This window comes from Neodiprion fabricii, chromosome 5 (genome assembly GCF_021155785.1).
Source record: "Neodiprion fabricii isolate iyNeoFabr1 chromosome 5, iyNeoFabr1.1, whole genome shotgun sequence".
NCBI classification, from domain to species: Eukaryota; Metazoa; Arthropoda; class Insecta; order Hymenoptera; family Diprionidae; genus Neodiprion; species Neodiprion fabricii.
In genome coordinates, this window is record NC_060243.1 from 7,162,773 (window position 1) to 7,176,756 (window position 13,984).

Consider the following 13,984-nt stretch of genomic DNA (forward strand, 5'->3'; position numbering starts at 1 on the left):
TTTGCCGGCACGTCGTTTCGTAAGTTTGAGAAAAGAAAACAAAGAAAATAAGAAACGAATTCCTGCACTCATTCCCGCTTCACGATATACGAATCGCCTCGATGCTGTGGGCTTGGAACAAGTTTCTTGATGCCTGGAAGTGCAGGTGATTCCGTGGGTGTGTGGCGATCCGGCGGTAAATGTTACGCCTTCAATCGAGGTTTAGATTGGCAAAACTCGGATCTTAAACTCACCACGGTGAATATACTCGGTCAACAGCGTCCACCGTATACCGGTTTTTCTTTTTCTTCTTCTTTATTTTATTTTTTTTTTTTTTTTGGTTTAGTGTTTGTATATTTTTTTTTTCTTTCTCTCGATTACAGTCATTGAAAAACGGGATGCGGAGATGAAGCCGGAGGACGGAATTCTCTGTTTGACAGCTGGTTTTACGACAGTGATTCAAATATCGAGATTGCACACCCTGCACATATACTGTAGGATTTTCCATTCATTCGAGAAACATACCTCGATATATTATTACGGACGAAAATCAAATGATCCGCATCTTGCATGGTCATGAATAATTCTTGGGTGAAAATTATTCCGGTGAAAATAAAAAATCGTGAAATAATTTCCAAGAGCTTCCGATTGAGACGCTTGCTCGGCTGATGTGGGAGGAGCTCAACCTTCTCAGTTTCACAAGATTATGAACTATATTTTGCGTTTTTCTTTTGATTTCTTTGCTTTTACGTTTCACGGAACGGATTCAACCGTGCAACTGCCGATCAGACCGCGAGACGATCAAGAGATCTATAAAAGAGAGAAGGACAGGGAAGTCTTGTTTAGGTGAATCGATTCCACCAAGCTGGCTATGTCCGGGATATTCACGCGTTTCTTTTCAGAAGCGATTTTAATCCTCCGTTGGCCAACGCGTACGAAATCGTCCAGTTTGACTTGATCGAAAACTTTGGCTTAAATCGATCTTTCATTTTTAATTAATTTCTAATCATTAAATTGCTAACTGTTTTCTTAATCCAACTGTCGGAATGTGAAAATGAAACCTCAAAGTAGGTACCTAAATTGTTAGGGTGGTAATTTTTTACTTTTAAGTGGATAAAAAACAGCTGTTGACTAATTCGTATGCGTCAGCCAACGGTGTGTAAAAAAAAGCACGTGGCCAATGGAGGGTTAAAGGTGGTCGACTGGCTCGAGGGGCGATCTTGAATCCGAGGATCGTTTTCTTAGCCGATAAAGAGAGAGAGAGAGAGAGAAGACGAGAGAAGAGAAGGGGAAATTTTTAGTCGCGAGTCGATCGAGTCTCTTCGGCGAACGCATTGGCAACGGTCAAAGCCTGGGGATGTTTGTAAATTCGATTGTAATTAATTGCACAATTAATAGGATTGCCATTCGAGATTTTGTAAAAATCCTGCATATACAAATCGGATAGTTTCGTGCGAAATCCCGTTTTCTCGATTTTATTCGCCTCGATTTTGATACTCGTAATGAAAAGACGTAACGGTCATTCAGCTAATAGTGCAGAGACTTGTTACGAGGATTCGTTAAGTGGACAGTCTAGTCCAAAAGTGTCAGAACAGACAAATTAAGAAAGAGTGGCTTTGAATCGGTTGGATAAGTTTTATCAGAATATCGTTCTTTCGATGTAGAAAATATTCTATCCCGTAAATTTTGATCGAAACAACCGTTTGATAACGAACGATCCGTGAGGTACAAATACCTCTTTTTATTCGTAAATAAAAATTTTCCATATTACTCGCTTTGCCACAGCCAATTGAAGCTTTCGATAAAAATGAATGTAAGTTCAGGCGATTTGTCAACAAAAATTAGTTACCATTGATTGAAATTTCATTTCGATATCTTCAGTAAATTCGTCGAAAATCGAACTCTTTCCGCTCAAGTTCGTTAATTTTTTTTCTCACACGTTTCTCCGTATCGAGGGGACGTAACCTCGGCTCAGCACTTGTTCGCTCTCAACTCGGCAATACTTTCGTATGAAAATCGTTTTGCCTTGACTGTACACGCGTGGATAAATCCTTAACGTAAGATCGAGGAAGGAATCTCCGTGAAACCACAGCTGGATATCTGACGTAGTTATAAGAGTGACAGGGCCTGCTAATGATGATTGATGAACCTTCTCGCTAGAAGACAACGTTCGCACTGCAACTGTGCGGAATCGCCTATACATATACGTTCATATGTGGTATATATATATATATATATGTATACGTATATATAGTTCACCGGATAGGTTGGAACTTGAGGACAGCGGGACATCGGTATAATTACCATGGGAAAAGAAACGGTTTATTGAATTGTCCGAGTCCTAGTGATCCTCGTCTCGTTGTCCCAGGAGTCGAGAGGCGTCTGTAAAGACGGAGAAAATTTGGCGCAAGAAGAATGAAACGAAGGCTCGGGGGCCGGGAGAAAAACAACGCTGGTTCAATTTATTGCTACAGGTATACACTTAATACACGTCTCATGCGAATTGAGCGTATATATATAATATATATATATATATATATATTATATATATATGCGACCGTGAAGACGTTGACTTGCGCGGCATTTTTTTTTTTTTTTTTTTTTTTAATATAGCAAAAAAAAAAAATACAAATTAGATAAATAAACATGCAAAATTTGCAAATTTATTTTGCCGTCCAAGCGTTCGTCGCAAACGCCGAGCCCCTTAATTTGAAAGAATTTGCATAAATCAAGCGATCCCGACGGGTAATTGCCGACTAGGCGAATGCTGTCCGATCCTCTGCTTTATAGACGCGTCTACTGGATGTCGCGAGAATTTTTTTCACGTTCGCGAAGCGCGTGATCCAGGCGCCTCGGCTGCAGCCTCCGCATCGTAAATATATAATTTCTATGATGATCAAACGTTTATCCCCCGTTCGATCGTCAGATCCTGCGATTTTTCCTTCCCTTGTTGCTCGGTTTTATTACGAGTAAAAAAAAAAAAAAAAAATTTTGTTCACCGCTTATTACCGCGATCCTCGAGGTTATTCCGTACATTATAATTGGCTTATAGACTCTCGTGAATCATTATAAAAATTGAACTGATTACGCGTTATAAATTCGAACGACAGGTGTGTCGGTGTGTGTCGTGTAGGTAACTGTGTATCATAGTGTGCGTGTTAGTGCATGTATACGATATGCACGAGTACAAGGATCAGCAGTTAAACTTACGCATTCGCCACGCGACGGTCGGATGACACTTTACGATCCTCCCCTGGACCTCCGCGGAGAATAAAATGGCTGCGGTCGGCGGTAATAATCCTGGAAAAATAAGTAACCTCGATTTTAATTCATCCGTGAGAATGACGAGCGCGATGTAAATTACACACACCAATTGTTGTATCAAACGTCCTGAGTATAAATGCTTAAAATCGTAATGAATTTATATTTAATGCGTTGAAAATTGTATATTTGAAATTATAACGGAGATCGGATGATTGTTCGGAAATTTTCTCATCTCATCACGCAACTAGCTCCGCAAATGCGGAACGAGACGACGATCGGGACTGAGGGGCGTTTACGTCGTCTTTTAATCAGTATGACAAGAAAATTGATTCGAGAAACGTATCGGTTATCAGACCTGGTATTACACTTATTCGTCGCAATTTTTCCGCAAAGTTTTGCCGGGGTCCTCCGGATCACGAGGGATCGATGATCCATTGGTCTGCAAAAAAAAAAAAAAAAAAAAACTTGATTCTCCTTATTATTATTGTATATAATTACGATAAATTTGACGCTCTTGTATCGATATATGGCAATAAAAAATATGTACGATGTATACTTTTTACGTAATGTTTTTTGCAATAAAATGCTATATTGCCTCACAAATTATAATAAAACTCTTGCGATAGCAACGATATTTATGAAGAAAAACTGTAAAGTAGAAAAGTTTAAACGTTAAAATCGTGAGAAAATATATCTACTGGTATAATCCTAGTTATTGCGTAGTTTTCTTTCTTTTCACGAAGTCACAACCAGAACTGGGCAATCGCATACATTGGCTCTTCATACATTTCAGAGGTGTGACAACAGCGTTAAGACGATATCTTTCTTTCTATTTCTATCATGGTTTTGTATGCACTTGCATAAAGACACTATTTAAATAGGCGAAAGCAGTGTAAATGCAAAAACAGAACACAACGAATTCTACATTTTGTACAATAAAAAAAATCATACAACGTAATTTATACGTCACAGCAAAAAAATGGAAAACATATATAGATTCGGGAAATTAGAATCTTCATATCTGTAATACTTCATTTGAAGGAGGATTTTGTTGCAGACCTGTGATGATCGAGCGGCTCGGAGGTTGCAGGTACACTGAGAGAAATTTTTATTTCCGGTTACCGCTCATTTCTTAGCTATTTTCAGTTTTTACCACAATCGAAAAATGTAGTTCCGGATAGAAAATGAAAATTAGTCTTCTAGCCGTTACCGGAAAGTCTAGCATCCGTTAATGTTCTTTCTCATTACGATCACTGTTGCTAGATTTTCTCGCAACTGTTGCGAAAATTTATATTTTGTTTAATTTTTCCAGTTACTGTAACAAATGAAATTTTTCTCAGTGTACGTGTACATACAATTTGAGACGTAGATACGTACATATACGGTAGAATAAGTGCATTGCCCGCTGGAGTTGTATCTCTGCTCTTGATTGTAACGCCGTAAGGAGTCGTCTCTCGATTAAAATTACCGATAAAGAGGACTCGCAACGCGGAGCGAAAAGATATATACACGTAATATACGTATACACGTAGACGCAAATGCATCGGGATCCGAACACAGCTGCGGATGCCTTCTAGCCAAGCGCAAAGTCGAGAGACTTGGCATTCTTGCTCTCTTATGCCTTCGCAGTGGGCGTCCGTATGATTGAAAAGAGGTTTATTTGCCAGTCGTTCTCCACAGAGACTCCGTTCAATATTGCGCCTCTCTCGCTCTCTCGCTCTCGCTCTCCTTACCCCCCGTTAACGCAACCGGATAAATTCATCTCTGTGTCTCTCGGTGTCGGTGCAGCCTATAAGCTGTAAGCCACATTATAGGTGACTCCTAGCGCCTATTCAGCCGCGTCGATCAAGGATCGATAAGAGATTGCGCGCGGCCGGCAGGGATTAGGGATCAATAAACTCCGATCGAGATTATTGCTATCCGCGTTTTTCTTCTTGACCTGAAAAAAATGATCGTCCGGTGGCATTTTTCTCATACCCAACTCAATTTTCCTGCATCGTTACCGATCGTTGCTCTACCGCGCGTCACTTCCGACGCAACGAATCGATGATCATCGAATTATTACGCTATCCAACTTTGTACCCAAGCGGGGATTCATTCGCGATTATCTTCGACTGCATGGGCGTTTCTCTTCGGATGATAAACAATAACTGTAAACCATCAACGTGCAAACTCGAGCCTGCCCGGACCAAGAACCGTTTAACGAGACACTGCATAAGTCAACCCCGGGTGCAGCCGGCTTGACTTCGTCGACGCCCCGCAGCCGCGTGCGGAACGCGAAACCAGACCTAGTTAGATTTTATAGCCTTCCCTCTTTCCATCCTTCACCGTTTCTTCCGGACCGCTAGAACTCCGATACATCCAATCACCATGAATTTCAATCTTTCTTCTCTCACGTTACACCTCATTTTCAATCCTATCATTATTTTCGTTTCAAGAGTTTCAACCTACATTTATCGCCCGCAATTGCATTCAAATAATATCGCACAATTTTCACCTCTCGACATACTCGTGCGCTCTCAGAAAATCAACGGTGTCGATAAAAGTTACGTTTAACACCGTATTTCCAACAGTGTGAAACCTTGACAAAGATTTCACCGAATTTCGATCAACGTCGAGGAACTCGGAAATCCCTTTGCCGCGAAATAATGTTGGATTGACAGGAAAAAATATTCTATAAAAGTCGACAACGAGTTTTGTTTTTTACAGTATGGGAAATCCTTGATACGGTACAATCGACGTTCCCATGACGATTCCGGACTGGGTAAAAAATGTATTTTTTCCTTTTCCCCGTTCGATTGCGGCGAGCTTTTTGCGGGCATATCGATCCTCTCCGCGAGCGAGTTGAGTCTGTGATGTACATGATCGAGGGGTGCGCGGATCAGAAAAGCACCCGCCGAGCGAATGTTCCCATGAGAATAAGGAATGCCCGGCATTCGTCTCAGCAGCGTCGTATTCTTGGCATTGTAGCTCACAGCTCGTCGATTGCGGTTTCTTTATTTTATAAGATTCTTCGCTCTTTGTTCGAGATCGTTAGTCAGCGGCTAGATTTTTATATTGCAATTTGCCAAAGCTTCTACCTATACTCTCTACGCAAAGCTGTCACTCTACGAGATGCAGCGAATACCAAGGCCGCGTCTTCGTCATAGCGAGGATGCAGCGCACGGTTAATCACGACTAATTCTAATTAGCCATTAGAGCCGAAACGATCTCAATCCGCATAATTAAATCGTCTATTTTCCGATCGACCGATCAACCGTACTAATTAGTACAAACCCATAAGGTGAACAAATTGGTATAAGCGCGGCACGTTGCGCACTCGGCGTCAGTGATCGGAGCTTATAACGTCTCACTTCTGATCTTATACAGTCACACGCCTACCTCTATAAGGTACAGAGCCTGCATCTGGAGGAATTCAAATTGATTATATGCCTCGCCACGTCCCCATGGGAACACGGGACTGATAATCTTATCGAGCGGAAATGCGTACGCTGAGAAAAATTTCATTTGTTGAAAAAAAATTGAGTAAAACAGGTATCGTTAAAACAACTGTTTGAATATTGTTGGGATTACGAAAAACGAGGCACACCTAACCATTTTCCGCTATCGTCGATCCTTTTTTGATAATTGCAACGCAAAATCAGTTTCCGAGGTTTATTCTACTTTTTTGGATAAACAAGGATTTAACGTCAGTTAGAAAAACACAAGGAGAATCCTTGCCTGCAGGGATCGCTGTATTTGGCGTCAATGAAGTGTCCTGCCAGTCTCGACTCTGCCGGTTATAATACCGATCCAACCTGCCGTCGCAAAAACTAAAGCGGTTGTTCCGACCGCCTCTCGCGGTTTAAGGAGGCAAAAAGCTTCTCTCGCAACAGGTGTCACATTCCTTATGTATACCTTGTGCCCTTTTACTCGGTGAGATTTTCGCTGCTTCTCGAATCCACGGACAAAAAATATACATACTGCATTAGCGGTGTTGTTTTATTTCTTTATCTCTTTCTTTTTTCTTCGCACAAGCATATGATTGTATAAATAACAACGCGATATTCGCGAAAGGGAAAAAGAAAACGTGACGAATCACACCGGTCGACACGAATTTTTTAGTCTCGGTTCTAGATTTGTAATTTTGATTTCTTCCGCGTAACTGATAAAAGGAGAAATAATTTTATCGGGTACATTTTTCTTTTCTTTTTTTAACGTGCTGCTATCTTCTGCTTATAATTGCCGTCAACCGAAAACTTCGTGATTTATTTATCAACGTAAAAAAGAAAAAAAAAACAAAAAGAAAAACTTTAAGAGCGAGAAACGAAGCTTTTGCAGGCTGTTATTCTACGTATAGAATAAAAATTTGTTCATTTAAACATGAACCCAAGAAGAAAAAACGTTTCTTTTGTGACCTGTGTTAGAGAATATCGTTTTTGAGCCGGTTGAACTTTCTAGCTTCAACTCGTTTTCTGATACGAATATTTACAATCTCAGGAAATATGTGTTCACGTGTCCACCTGTGTGGGTATGATACATGTACAAGAATGATGTGAATAAGCACGGTGAACCTGTTAACCACGTGTCTTTACGCCGTAAAATACTTATCGCTGATCTTGACATAAATTTTCTTTCATTTCAATCCGACCGCTTTGCTGTGTGCTGAGCGACTTGCTGTTACATTCGCTCGTTCATCTCGTCTCGAGCCTCTTCTCTTCTCTTCTCGTTATCACCTTAAATCCCGCAAATACCGTGTGCAGGGATCGAACTTATATCAAGCACTGGACTTTCCGGTTTCAAATATTCTCCGTAAGAATCCGTCCTCCACCCCTTCGATCAAATATCCTTGAATTTATCCCCACTTTTGAGTAAAGAAATGTCAGTTCTTTCCACGTTCCCAATTAATTAGAAACACGATGTTTGGATTTAATTAAAGAATATTGTATACACAGCCGATAAAAAGGGTAACATTTTATTATTGCGCCTATAGGAATGTACCAGCTCTTATCAAAGAGACATCACATCTGTGATACGCGTTTAATCTAAACCACTCGTTTATCGTCGGGTCTCCTGTCTTGATATGAATTCTTTCTTTCACACGCACGGCGTTCACATGCTCGTTGGTTGAACGGTGCAAGTTCGGCGTCTATTAACAGCTATTCCCATCGTCTAGTTCGGCGCTTTGACCGGATCCTCCTGCTTACTATGCGCCCCGCGATCGACGAGTATTTAACACGAAATGCTAATAGACCCGGACTGTATTAAGTGGCATAGATTTACTACTAACGCGATTTGTCTTTAGGATCTATAATTGCTGCGTCGCTGCCATCCGCGCGCGTTTCGTTATCATTTTTTATACACCGGTCGTGCACCTGCAACGCCTTTATTTCTGTCTCTTCATTTTTTCTTCGTACATATATATCCCCGGTACCGATTTCTCGATCCCGATCGAATCCATCCTCTATATTAAATTTTCACCGAACCTCTATCTATCCGCAGAAAAACGAGTTTCGTATGTACGTCAAGGTTTTTGGATTCCTGACACGGCGGTGGCGGTGGCGAGGATATATTCGTAGTTCAGAGAGGTATATACATATATGGTATAGGATGGAAGCGGGAAAAAGGGTTGGGGAGGTGGAATAAGGGGGTGGGAGGGTGGTGGAAGGAAGGTTGGCTTTTCTGGATTTTTCTCGATCTTTGTGATACAGAGAGATATTGTGTATACATGTATATAATATGTATCTATAGGGCTAGCGAAACGTCTTCGAATTAAATTCAAGCGGTATAAGAAACATTGTTCGAATGTCGCCGCGCGAATATTACCTACTTCCCCCGCGGTGTATACAGCAAGGTATGTATTATACCTGACCGCCTCAGATTATATATCCGCCTGCGCGGTGCGGTTACATCTTAATGCCGTCGTTTCTCCTTGCATTGTGCGTTTAACGAGGCTCATTTTTCAATTCGCAAGTACAGCTTAACGGATCATGCTTACAGCCGGTGGGCCGTTCGATTTTCGACGCATGCGCGATATCGCTACGTTATCTACGTACCTGTATTATTATGTACATACACTATTTATCGAAAAACGAGTCAACCGATCGTGTCGGTAAATTTGACAGGTCGTAATCTGTAATCATTGCGGGAAAAAGCAGACGCGTTATTTTTCCCTTTATCTTTTACCCTCCAAGTCTTCCCCTCTCTCAGCTTTTACGACTTGGAGAAGGATCGAGGGATCGAACGATCCAGAGATCATCCGGCGTTGAATCGAAGGGTTCGAAGAAGATGAAAAGGGGGAGAAGGAGGAGGAGGAGGTGGAGGAGGAGGAGGAAGACTGATTTATACCGAGAGTAGGAAATGTCTCGAAGTTTGTCCGCAACACAGAATGGTTTATTACGCTACAATATATATTGTAATTTCTTATGGCTAAGTACAGGCAAAGCAGGTATTCAGACCTTGTCCACCGCACGACGGGCCACCCAGATGGTGCGGCGAACTTGTCCGACAATATCTTCCGTCAAGGCGGCCTCCTTTATGAAATCACCTTCGATCGAGCAAACACACCACCCGGTCTACCTCCTCTACTCATCGATATGTGAGCCCAAGGCGCATTGTAGACGTATGCCTGCAGTGTCGGCGTCCGACGTTCGCCAATTTCTTTTATGCATTTTTCTTTTTTTTTTTTTTCACATCCCATTCTATTTTCGTCCCAGTCGTTTTTATCATTCTCATTAGATTTCTCGCGTTCCATTTTATTGTACACACGCGTCTAACCCATATTGTATAAATGTGTAAATCCATTTCTTGGGATTCAAGTTTGACGAAAAAAGCGAGCTTTCGAAACAATCGGAAACGAAGGAAAGAAAAAATAATAAGTACAGGAATCTTATCAGTTTGGATACATGGTGTGTATTTATGCAGGATCGTTCGAATGATTCAGAAATGAAACGTTTCGATCATTGACATGTTTTAAGATACCTGTATTTCAGAATTTATTTAGAAACTCTTTTTCCCGAATAGTGCAGTGACGATATGCTGAATTGCTCCAAGCAATTTATTGAATTGAATTTCGCACAATCTCGTTGTATCAGGCGAAAAATATCTTATCTTGACGAATTTCGAAGTATAAGTCTCTTCAAATAAGTCAAATAATTACAGATTTCAGTTTCAGAGGGTTCAAACTTACTTACTTTAACTAATATATTTCAAGACAAATTAGGTCTCTTGGGTAAAATGAAAATTTGAATATGAAAAAAAAATGTATAAAACTACAAAAGCTCATTATACGCAAAAAATCATAAATCACCAAATTTTCGATATTTCGAGTTAAAAAATGTTATTTACTTGAGTAAGTGAGGTTGAATTTTTGGAAAGAATAATGAAATAACGATCCTTACGATATCTCATTATTTATCCTGGATAAAATCAGATCATTTCGGATATTTTTCATACTGGATTTACGGCGAAGATATCGCGGGGTCATTTTGACCCCGGTGTGCAGCGAAAGCGTTAACGCCATTCTGGTTTCCGGTAGCTTTTAGGCCGTGCTTTTAAAACCGACACCCTGCAACATCCGGCGGATCGGAAAATGAAAGGAACTTTGCGACGGTCGAACCAAAGGATGCACTGAGTTGCATCTGAGAGAGAAGTTGCAGAGGAGACGAGGAGAGCTCGCGAGCTTTTGCCGCAAGGCGAAGAGACCCGCGCGTGACTTCATAGAGTTGTAACGCATAAAACAAGCGTGCCTGACTTTTACGACGCTTCGTTGTTTGTTCTCAGAATTATTGAGCCGTTCACCGAGCACGTGTACCCTTTAATTGGTTATTCTATACGCCAGCTTTTTCCTTCATCCTCCTTCTCTCTCCCTCCATCTCTCTCTCTCTCTCTCTCTCAGCCTTCTGCCGATTCGCCATTTTTATACGTCGTACCTTTTCTCGCTGTGTAGATATCCCTGATTGTAAGATCTTTGTGATTGATTCATTCCAGACTTCCGATCATTGAAAGGGCCGCGAATTCAACCCAAGCTCCATTTTTTGCAACAATCTAATTCGTCGCGAATTGGCAATTCTGTAAATTGAAAGCGGGAGAGAAATTTTTTAGTTCAAGTTTTGGTTCGCAACGTTGGGACTCGTGATTCTTTACTTTGCGGCTAGAATATCGCGTTGATAGTGGCGAAAATTTATCCCAGGTTTCAAATTTCATACCGATAAACTAACGTCGAGTCGTTGAGAGTAACTTTTTCTTTCTCCCGCAAGCTCGCCCGCATCGAGCCTGTAGCGATAAATCCGAATTCATTTGCTACATCGATGCATAAATTTCCTCGGTATAAACGAGCAGCCAACAAAATATTGTCGCCGTAGAACATTGCAGCGGCTGAAGCTAGTCTCCCCCGATCGGTTGTCGGTAAAAAAAAAAAAAAAAAAAAAAATTGCAAGATTTTCAATCGTCATACGTAATCGGTGCAAGCTCAGTCTTCGCAATTCTCGCCATTTATAAAACTCGGGTTCTCAATCTGCAATGTTCATCTGAAAATAAATCCTTCTGCACGTTCGTTCGGTAGAAGAAGAAAAAAAAAAAAAAAAAAAAAAACCAGACAAACAGAGTGACTGCAATCACGCTTGTCAATCTCCAACAAGGCTCGTGAGTTACTCGATCTTGGCATTGCGTAAGGAGAGAAACAGAACCGGACATTGCAGCGTGCATCATTTGCCTGTATTATAAACGCAATTATGTATTTTCAAATTCCACAGTTAAACACCGCAGCTGACAGGATAATTATCGAATTGCTTCGTAGGTCCGCTTTGGCCGTTGAGGCGAAGAAAAAATTGTTTTTTTTTTTTTATTCTTCCTTTTTCTTTCTTTCCGGTAATTTCAGCGACGCTTAAAAGAAAATATGGTATAGTATATCGATAGGAGAAATCGATCGCATATTTAGATCTCAAATACAATATTCATACGGTCTATTAATCCCCGTCCGTCACATTCGGTTGACGGTTGGGTTTGCCTAAAAAGGATCGAGTCGTCGGCATAAATAATATCCTGCACATGCAATACTTTGAAAACTTTGCCCGTATGGTTTATGTATGTAATTCACTTGTTATGCTTATTTTTATTCCCGTTTTTATACGTTGACAACGTTCCGGTCTTCGAGCTAATCCGACGTTTGAGTATATACGTTGACATATTTAAATATTGAAACAGCTCTGTTTCTGTTTTTTTTTTTTTTTTTTCACCGTCATTCTTGTTTCGATTAAATTTCGAAAATAGAAATCTCTCCGCTCAAATCTTTTCGATTCGCAACTCCTCCGTAATGTTAGACCTATAATATGTACGTCGTCTGTGTGTTCATCGTAATCTCGATTTCTTTCACCATTTTTCATGATAATTAACAATTTTATGACCTCAATCGTGCCAAGATATGTCTGCGTGCGGCAAACGTTAAAATAAAATGTCGCGATGACGATACCTGCGCACTTGCAAACCACTCTCTCGAGTTACTGGACAAGTTTGATTTTGATAATCGTTCGGTTATTATTACGAAGAATAACTTGTGCGAGAGAAATATTAGAGAAGTAATGTACGTAGTTATCGATAGCAACAAAGTATGCAATCGTAGAAATGAAATATGGAACCGAAGCCACTTTTATCACGAGGTTGTATAACGTTCGTAATTTTTCGCCACGCGTATTATCGATCACCTTGTTTGATTTACACTGTATTCAAATTACACCTCGATTATCTCGATCATTTCCTCTCAAATGGCGGAAGCAAAAATACCGAAGCCTGAAGGTCGTCAATTTTTATCAAGGAATCTAGAAATATGAAATGTAATCTCAGTTCAAATAGTTTCGATTTCAATTATTATGGATTAATTTCCAACAATTTTTGAGGAAAACCGTAATATTTATTATTCAAATTCGGAGTATTTAAAATTTTGCTACACATAACTTTAAATATATACAACACGTGTATTACAATTTAAAATTCCCGATTTACACATATTCCAAGTCAAATGTCAATTTATTGTTCTCCATTATGTCAAGTTGAACATTTTTACGAAAACATGAGAAATTAGATCGAGTGTCTGATCGAAACGTCGTTGAATAAATTTAATATTCAAACATGACCCACCTCAACGAAATTGGAAATTACACATGGCAAAAGCACTGAAATTCGATCGCCTGTAACATTCGCAATTGTAAGTTTCAACGATCTAAAAGTAAAAGTACGACACAATTATCTTAACTTAGCCTACAAAATGCGGGTATTTTCGTATGAAGGTAAATTTCACGACAAAGGTTGATTCTTCCTCGTTTAATTTTCTCTTAGTTCAAACGCCTGTAATATATATACATATATACGTTACCTAGGAGAACAGACGTCGTATCGGATCAATTTACGCGCTATCGTACGTATAACGATCCCCTGTGTTATTTATCTAAATTGACGTTAAGCGTGTGTCAATTAGAAGCGAGGATTCGCGTTGCCCGAAGTGCAGGTCTTACGCCAGGCAGAAACTTATCAAATATACCCTTACACGGAGCGACTAAATAGTAAAAATGATATTATCGAGCTCGTAATTAGCAGTCGGGGTGGGGAGTGGTCGTATAATCGCCGTAAGTAGGAAGAGGTTAAAAAGAAGATTGATCGTAAAAGAAAAAGCCAAGGTACCGAGATTGTGGAGGCACGCAAGTTTGCGAAAGGGTCGCATTTACATGCACCGAGAGATCGGTCCGAACGGATGATTATTCATATCTCG

The 13,984-nt window shown here is 40.3% G+C and overlaps 1 protein-coding gene and 1 long non-coding RNA gene across 2 annotated transcripts in view; one reads left to right on the forward strand and one right to left on the reverse strand.

The window, feature by feature from the left end:
• LOC124183196 (protein cortex-like) overlaps positions 1-13,984 on the forward strand; it is a 235,715-nt gene that overhangs the window by 59,746 nt on the left and 161,985 nt on the right. The window lies entirely within an intron of this gene.
• Positions 1-13,984, reverse strand: part of LOC124183203 — an 80,486-nt gene that overhangs the window by 33,707 nt on the left and 32,795 nt on the right. Inside the window, exon 2 of the long non-coding RNA XR_006870942.1 lies at positions 3,190-3,279. This is a non-coding gene — a long non-coding RNA (uncharacterized LOC124183203). The remainder of the gene's footprint in view (positions 1-3,189; positions 3,280-13,984) is intronic.